Source organism: Cyprinodon variegatus, unplaced genomic scaffold (genome assembly GCF_000732505.1).
Source record: "Cyprinodon variegatus isolate N-32 unplaced genomic scaffold, C_variegatus-1.0 Scaffold21, whole genome shotgun sequence".
Classification (NCBI taxonomy): domain Eukaryota; kingdom Metazoa; phylum Chordata; class Actinopteri; order Cyprinodontiformes; family Cyprinodontidae; genus Cyprinodon; species Cyprinodon variegatus.
Window position 1 is genome coordinate 1345407 of NW_015150474.1, and position 8566 is coordinate 1353972.

The 8566-nt window shown below is 33.2% G+C and overlaps 1 protein-coding gene across 4 annotated transcripts in view; it reads left to right on the top strand.

Annotated features, from left to right (window-relative positions):
* Positions 1–6811, top strand: part of sobp (sine oculis binding protein homolog) — a 53291-nt gene extending 46480 nt beyond the window's left edge. For all 4 annotated transcript variants that reach the window (XM_015390822.1, XM_015390833.1, XM_015390840.1 and 1 more), the window contains one exon: positions 4578–6811. The gene's annotated coding sequence lies outside the window, so the exon portion shown is untranslated. The remainder of the gene's footprint in view (positions 1–4577) is intronic.
* The last annotated feature ends 1755 nt before the right edge of the window (positions 6812–8566 follow it).

Sequence of the window (8566 nt, forward strand, 5' to 3'; positions counted from 1 at the left end):
TGCTACAGCACAATTTGTATTCTGAATAGTATTTTCTTCTAATGTCCGTTTGTTCTTCTTAGTGTGCTTTGCTAGTGTTCTATACAGCCACATCCAAACCCGGCAGCCATACATTAATAATGCTCCATAGGTTTCAGGCTTGGTAACAAAAATCAAGAGGCAATGGCAGGATATGAAGTGATGTGAAAGCATCCTCTGTTTTGATGCATTTATGTTTAGAATCTCAGTAGAACCTTTGACGCCAGCCTAAGGTAATCTGACTATAAATAGTTTTATATGAAAGATTTCAGTTCTTATGGGATAAAAGCTGTTATATATCAAAAAAGAATATCCCCATCCAAACTTTTTAAACCTTTAAATCAAGAAATAATGTCATTATGACCTGTCTGTAAGCATAGAGGAAGCAACCATAATCAGAGACTTTATCCACAAAGGGAGAGTATATGGATCCCTGATAAACCTTTTCAGTCATGGATGACCTACAGAGATTGCTCAGAGAATGCAGAAACTCAGTCTCAAAACATCTTAGAGCATGTTAAACACTGAAAGGACTCACTTTCCTCAGTCAAGGTTGTTGTTCATGATTTAAAAGCCAGACAAAGGCTAGGTTAAAATGGAATTGGAGTTGAAAGAAAATAAAAATAAATGTATGGGCCAGTATTGATAATCTCTTAGAAGTTTGGGAAAATATTCTGTGGAGAAATGGGAGAAAAAGTAGTAATTTTTTAGCAAAGCTGTTTGTCATGTTAGATCCAAAAACTAAGTGAACATTTCAGAAAAGAAACACCCCACCGTATAAATATGTGTCAGGGTGATGGTTTAGGCTTGCTTTGTGCTTCAGTACATTAGAAACATGTTGAAAGAGCTATAAATGTAACTCTCTAACAGGAAAGCCATCAGTTTTTGATCCTCAATAGAGGCACATTTGAGTCCAATGAGAAGTCCACTTCTGAATTATTCAAAAAAGGTCACGAAAGTTTTAGAAAGACCTAGCCATAGTCTAGACCAATATCAAAATGAGATACTGTGGCATGACTTTAACCAAACCATTCAAACTCAACTAACAGGCCCTTAAGAATAAAAAATCCTCTACAGCAGTGTCAAAGATTCAACACCAGCTATCATGGATGTTTGAAAGCAGTTGCTCTTATTAAGGTTGGTGTATAAAGCTTTTTTGAAACATTTGAGTTTGTGGGGAAAATACTTGCTAGAAGAAATCTTTATATTTGGTATTATTGTTTTCTTTCCTAAAGAATTTTATGTATAAATATTATTTGGTACTTAACAAACCTTCACCCATCTTGGATTGGAAAACCGAAGATTTGACCGAAACTATGGATTTTACCCCTTTTTCCTGCAGGCAGTCTGCCATAAATTTACTTTATATTCCAAAATATACAATATATATATAACATATAATATTATATATATAAATATATCTAAAAAAAAAAACATTGATCTGCCTCTGCAAACAGAACTGTTGCTAGCATTACAAATCAAAATCTGATCACCTTATTTGTTGACATTTGATTTCTTGTTAACATATCATTAATATAATGAATACTGGAGCTTGACTGGGTTAGTTGGACGGTTTGCAGTGGATGTTTTAAAATTCCCATTTGCATTTGATTTCTAGGATTTTAAAGGGAATTGAAATAACTATCATTCTCAAGAATTGAAACCGTTCAGATATTTTTGCTGGTCTTCACAAGGTTAAGCTTCTCAGCAGTCAGACTATGAAATGTTCAGTTCAGCTGTGAAGGCTCAGCAGGCTCATTTTCAGAGATAATGACTGAACAGTAATACCAAACAAGACCTTAGGAATCAATATCTGCAAACTATCACAATTTGCAATCATATCCTAAAGAATGCAACAGAGTAACTGAAGTAAGCTGAAGTCATGCAGAAATTATTTTATAATGACAAAAAAGGGAAAAAAAACCCTGCACACTTGTATGTCATCTGGGTTGTTTAAATGCAATAACAAAATGTAATCAGAGTGTCACAGAGTGCTATTTAAATTTAGGTGGACTCAGAGAGTAGCCTCAGACAGACTTGGAAAAAAAGGAAGAAAAAAAAAGGAAAAAACAGAAAAAAACATTTTGCATTTCCCTGATTATTACCTGGATTTTGAGACACCAAGATGTCTTTGAATTTCACTTGGAGAACTATTTTTGAAAGCTTTGTGATTCGGTAACATCCTGGCAAATGTGATGTTTACCCAATACATTTTTTTTTCCCAAACAAAATGAGCAATTAAAAAAGGTTGGTCTGAGTTCTTTACACTCAAAATGAAACCGTTCCTGTCAAAAGGCCCATTTAGCGAGTTTATGCTAGATGTGATGCAACACTATTGGCTTGTTGAATATTAAATAAATAAAGTGAAATTGCTCAAGATTGCAATTGTGAGAAATTTAAGGCTAATTCAGGTTGGGCTGACATGAGGCGAGTTCTCTGAATGAATTTAATTAGTGATGAGTAAGGAGGGAAATCAAGCCCTGTAGCCAGCAGCTGAAATCAACAGAATAATCCACCGTTATTATCAGACATGAAAAGGCTAACATAGGAAATTATAAATAGTTTGACGCTTTTGTCACATATTTTTTCACCTCATTAAAATCATTGAGGCATTTATCCATAAAATATTTATTGAAATACAGAAAGACTTCATGTTGGGAAGTTATACTTCTTTTCTGCATTCCTTTTTATATCAGTTCTGAGTTTCAGGTGATTTATTTTATCTCTTTAATTCTCTGAATTTATTTTAATTTCAGGAAAATCACACTATTTTACAGAGATCTGTATATTCTTAATGGAAAACAGGACAGAAGTACAGTTAGAAGCTTGTTTTTGGCTTCAAAGAACCAGCTTGATTATGAAGATTATTTTCTTCTAACTATCTAGACCGACTAAATATTTTCTGTTTTAAGTGAGGCAGTATATAATTCTAAAATATATTTATGTTTTATTTTTCATCTGCGATGCCCATTCCAAAACCTTAGCTTTGATCTTCACTGTACTTTGCAGCTTATTCAGCAGTATAATTAATGTCACTTTCAATGTTATAGACCCCTTTGTGCTTCTTTCCTAATGAAAGCGCTCAGCACCAGTCCCTCCTACACCAAAACACCCCGCTGCATGATACTGCCACCACTGTGTTTAACAGTTGGGATGTTATTCTCAAACATGCTCCCTCTTTTTCCTCCAAACGAATATGAATATGAAACCAATATGAAATCTGACCCAACTGTATCAGACCACAGAGCAAGTCTTTCTCTGTAAGTGCAATCCTCAGTTCTAATGGCTTTCTATGTTGCCTTGAAATAATGACTATTTCCTCTCTGTGTGGTACATATCAGAACCATTGAGTTGTTGTGGATAATGGGCTGTCTATGACCAGCATTAGCCTGTCTATTTACAAAGTATTTTGTTTTTAGTTGTGGGTGATATGTTTTGCAACAAAACATAGTAGTTAATAGGACCCATCTGCTTCCTTAACGCTATGATGAACGAGCATTTCCAAGGTGTCATAATAGGGAAAAACTTCTGCAAATGTTTGCGTCGTGAGACACTTCCTGGGGGGGGGGTCATAAGATAGTTTTCATAATCATTGGGATGTGATCCCTGAAGTACATGGAGGGCTAAAATATATTATGGACATAAATGTAAAAGTTCCTTTAAATAAATAGAAACTGTGGAATAAATAGATGACTTAGACTTGGACAAACTTTATTGTCATTTTGTAAACACAGAGTGTATATAAAATGAAAATTCATTGAGTACAGCTCTCAAGACATTTCTATTTCTAAAGCTTAGCAGTGATAAAATGTAAACATGGTGCTCAAATGTAAACATAAAATTGGTTTATGATTTAGAGTTTTTCCAACATTCTTGTAGTACATTTTTGTAGTAGTAGTAGTAGTTATTTATATATTTTTTCTTTGTTTATATATCTAATATTTATCTAATATATGATTCAAATATTATGTGTCATCACCACTGAATAATTTATTATAAATACATTTAAAATTATAGATTAAATACAAATTATTTTTATAATTTGTTTTAAAATTGAATATTGATGAATATATAAATATAGAATCAAAGTATGGCTCACCAGTCTGTTGCATTGTTATTTTTACAGTGACAGACTGAAATGTTTGGGAATGTTTCAGAGAGCCATAACTTTCTTCATTTCTTTTGACATGTTCATGATATCATAGAAGGAACCAGTGGGTTTGAGGCGTCAATTATCTTCTATTCTGTTCTGGATTGCATTCAGATGTTCAGTTTCAACTTCATTTAAATTTGCTTTGTTCATATTGACTGTGTGGATTTGAAAAAATAAAAAAGTTAATCATTTAACCATTTAAAAAAAAAAATTCTTTATTTTCCATATTCATTCTATTCAGAAAAAGAAAAGTTCTCCCAGCAGAAAAAGTTTAAAGGTGGAGTGATGTTGACTTCTGCTGGAAACAAAAGGCTTAGAACTGAATGAAGGGAAAAGAAATGCTTCATGAATTAAACTGAAACCATCTTTGACTCAGCCTCTATCTCCTCTCTGTCTCTTTTCACAGATGGATGCTCTGATAACCGCAGTGCGACTCACCCGTCTCCCCCAACCTCTAAATCCCATCCCTCCGAGCTGCACCACCCCTTATATTGTCACACAAACACGTAGGTTGTCGTCACCTCACCATCTACCAGCACTACAAACCGCCTTTCAAGCCTGATGCGGAATCCCGAAAAACTAAACAATGTGTATCATAGCAGAGCAGAGCAGACAGGGCTCCTCCTGCCTGTGGTTCAGCTCCTTTGGGGGCCAAGTTTTATACCTAAGGGACATTTTGGCCAGCAGGACCACTTGGCCTTTAAACCGAGACAGTAAATTCTTCCAACAGGAGGATTAACAGGCCGTCACCCCCCCCGCTGCTTCTCTTGTTATTTAAAGATTCATTCTGCTCTCTGTCTGTGCTCAGCACATGCACTCTATATATTTTAGTTTTTTTTTTTTACTAAGGAGCATTCTGTGATTAAGTTAAAGTGGAACCAGGGGAAAGCTTAAAAACATGATAAAAATACAACCGAGGTACTAAAAAAATGGTGTATTTAGTTTGATCCTTTCTAAATCTGGATCATGGCATACAGACGAATGTATCACTCAGTTAATGCAGTAATAACTGAGCAGTTTAACTTGAAGGCTTGAAATTGCCCCTCAATAAATATATTTATTTAGCTGTTTGTTTATACAAAAAGATCAATATGATGAGATGAGTATGATACAAGTCATTAGGAATCAAATCAGGAAATACGTGCTAGCTATTGTAGTTATTTATCAAACCCCACATCTTGTTAAATAGCTAATAATTCAGGTAATAATGGTCTAATTGTCAGTTTGAAATAAGAAAAAAAAAGTCCAAGAAGAAAGCGCAAAAAAAATGGGACATTGGTTTTTTTATCTTCTTTGGTTCCTGTCGTCTTTAAAACTATTATTAGCTGATTATTTGTTCCTATTACACAATGGCCAACTATCCTTTAATAATCATTACCTTGATATTCAGGACTTGGCTTCATTTCTGGAAAATGCATCAGTAGCTAAACACTAATTGTTCCATTTTCTCATTTCTATCTCTCCTGTTAGAAAAGGATTATTACCTAACCTTTGCAAATCGGTGACTGTGTAAAAAGACAATAACTTCAGTGGTAGCTATAACTGCTATTAACATTTGAACATGAAATTCACCAAAGGAGTCCACAATACAGCTTAGGGGCCATTTGAAGCCCAGGGAATAATGATAATAACTGGAGTTCAAGAACAGTATAAGTTTGACCCACCAGCAATTGGAGCTGATATTTATGAGGAAGATATCTTCAATTTTTAATTTAGCTTTCATTTTGTGTAAATTTTATGACCCAAATGATTTTTCTTCTATCATCCATGTTTTCCCTATAATAATTCTGCAAATATTTCCTTTAAAACAAATACATGTTCACTAAAGTTGCCTAAATACAGGAAGGTTTTTTTTTTAAATTGATAATCTTTTCTAAGAATCTTTCTGAGAGACCAACAAAATAAAATCTGTGAACCCTACCTTTATCAAGAAAATAGCTCAAGGAAAAGTTTGAGTGAAATGTTGCATGTTTATTTTGTTGCATACCAGGTAAAAAGAAAATAATTTACAATAAATTACTTTTTATAATAAAAGAGCATTATTACCCGTAAGGAGCAATGGAGTCAACATTTGTGGTCTAGGATGCCAAAAGTTTGGAAAAAACTGAATTAGTCTGTAGCAGCTTTTGAGTCAATAACTAGAGGTTAATAAGCCCTTTATGCTTTCTGCTTTATTTTTATTTTTTATATTCCATATAAAAAAAAAATTATATGGCGTATAAATCAATGACAAATTCATAGCATGCAATCTTTCTAGATTATGCTAAACCGACTTTACCAACATTTGACAAAAATGTTCTTATCACTGCTTATATATTCTCTTTTTCTATCTGTCATGTTACAAAAAGATCATTAACTCATCTCATCCAAATCAGCATCTGCTTTAAATATGTCAACTTCAAATCTGGGTGTCAGTTAAGTAATATTAGTAATTAATTTATTGTAAAAAAAAAAAAGTACAATAAAAACAGATATTGCCACAAATTAAACAAAACTCATTTGCAATGAAGAGGGATAAATAATTTGCCAGTAAAAAACTGATTCTGTGTTATTGTTGATAATTCTGCTTTAGCTACTAGCAATAAAGCCACACATTGGCAACATATTAAAACAAAGACCTGCTAAATATAGTTGAATAATAGCTAAACCCAAGAAATGACTGGATTTTTTTTCCCATTAGGCGGATTGATCCTTTATTGGTTTGTGTAACAAACAAAACAAAAACTTATTGAGATTAAGATATGTTTCAGAAAGACCTGTTTGATGAGGCTGTGGGATAAAATCAATTAAAACAAAAGACTTATATTAAGAATAAAGAAGTGAACACTCCTATGTAGCTAAACACAGATTCAGGTATTTCTAGTATGAAAGACTTTCCTTAAGTGTTCATAAAAATTACCAAATGACCCACTGTTCTTTTGCCAACAGAGTTTTAAAATATTTTTATTTATATTTTGGGCTGTTGTCCTTTGTGTGTTCAAAACTGTCCTCCATGCAGTTTTACCTGCACCTAGTCAAAAAAAGTCAGTATTTAGTTTACATGTCACAGGTTAGAAACACTGTACTGGTTTGAAGCATCCATAACACAATGTATGGCAAGATACCTAATAAAACCACCAACCAATAGAGAAAAAAACTACTTAACCCAAGAAAATTTAGACATAGGAGAATGTTGCAAAATCCATCCTTAAATTTATCATACATATCTTAATTAGAAATTATGCAAAAAGGGTCAATGCAAACATATACACTAACTTTTCAATTCCAGATCACGTTTCTGTTAATTTTGTTTAAATTCACCCTTGAGTTGCAACATTTGCTCTAAGCTTAAATCGCACATCAAAAGCAAGCAAAATCCTTTCTTACAGGCTTTATAAAGGTAACCATGTAGAAGTTGGTCAAGTTATATTTCCTGCTGAGGTTACACTGCATGCAACTTTATCAGTAGTTTATCCTTCCCTCTGCATGGGTTCGCTTTCAATCTTTGCTTTACTTCTGCTCTACTTTTTGGATTAGAAAATTATGTTTAGGCTTTTCATTTTTCTCCTTTGCATATAAATCTAAAAGAAAAATCTGGATCAGAGAAAGAAATTGTTCTTTTGAATAAAAAAGAATTATTCTTTGGAATAAATTCTCATTCCCAAGGTGAGAAATGCTGCCATTTGTTAAAGTTACTGGGACATCTGGGATATACAAATCTATAATCTAATATACATCAGTTCCTGCAAAAGTACACAGTGACATCAACAGAATAAAACATCAATTTGTCTTTACCTTTGAATGTGTTGAAGAAGAGAGGCAAGATGATGAGTCCGTAGGCTCTTCAAACACTTTTCAACCATTTGTTGAAGTAAACATTAAATATCAAATTTACATTCCTAGGGTTTAATTAGCTAAAGGAATATAGGGGAAGCTTTTCTATCTGTTTGTTGTTTTTTTGTCTTTTTTATATGTTTGAAGTGTTGTTTCAAAGGTCCCTTTCAGTGTATCAGCAGCAGATTTATGGTTAAGACTGAACAACTAAAAGTGAACTGTTTTAATGACATCTAACTCTTAAATCCTTTAGTTCTCAGTGCATTTATGAAGCAAGTAAAAGAAAAAATCCCGAAGTGGAATATAAATTATGTTTCCAAATACTGTACATGTAGTGCTCCAGAATGAAGCAGAAAAGAAACCCAACTTGATTTGTTTGCAGTTTGCTCTTATAAAGTAAATTAATAGGATTGACTATGTGATCAGGCTGTTTATTGGTCATATAACTGCAGCTTAACTCTGCCAGTACGTCAATCCATTAAAAGTTAAAGGAAATATGGTAAAAGATAAAAGATAAAGCATGTCAAACGTGAGAAAACAGGATGTCATAGTTTCTGTATCAATTCTGCATTACAAAATATT